We start from the raw sequence: 620 nt of genomic DNA on the forward strand, positions 1-620 counted from the left end.
TATATATAAATTTATAAATATATAATAGGCACAGGAGTGGCTGTGTGGTAAGTAACTTGCTTACCTACCACATGGTTCTAGGTTCAGTCCCACTGGCTGGCACCTTGGGCAAGTGTCTTTTACTATAGCTTCGTGCTGACCAAAGTCTTGTGAGTGGATTTGATAGACGGAAACTGAAAGAAGCCCGTCGTATATATATATATATATATGTATGTGTGTGTATATGTTTGTGTGTCTGTGTTTGTCCCACCAGCATCGCTTGACAACCAATGCTGGTGTGCTTATGTCCCCGTAACCTAGCAGTTCGGCAAAAGAGACTGATAGAATAAGTACTAGGCTTACAAAGAATAAGCCCTGGAGTCAATTTGCTCGACTAAAGGCGGTGCTCCAGCATGGCCTCAGTTAAATGACTGAAACAAGTAAAGAGTAAAGAGCATATATATATTCAAAAATTTATATATATATATATATACACACAAATATATATTTATATATATATTTACCTTATATATATATATATATATATAAATTTATATTTATACATATATATACATACATATATATATATATATATATACATATATATATAATATTTATACATATATATAATATTTATACAT

This window comes from Octopus bimaculoides, chromosome 22 (genome assembly GCF_001194135.2).
Source record: "Octopus bimaculoides isolate UCB-OBI-ISO-001 chromosome 22, ASM119413v2, whole genome shotgun sequence".
Taxonomy (NCBI): Eukaryota; Metazoa; Mollusca; class Cephalopoda; order Octopoda; family Octopodidae; genus Octopus; species Octopus bimaculoides.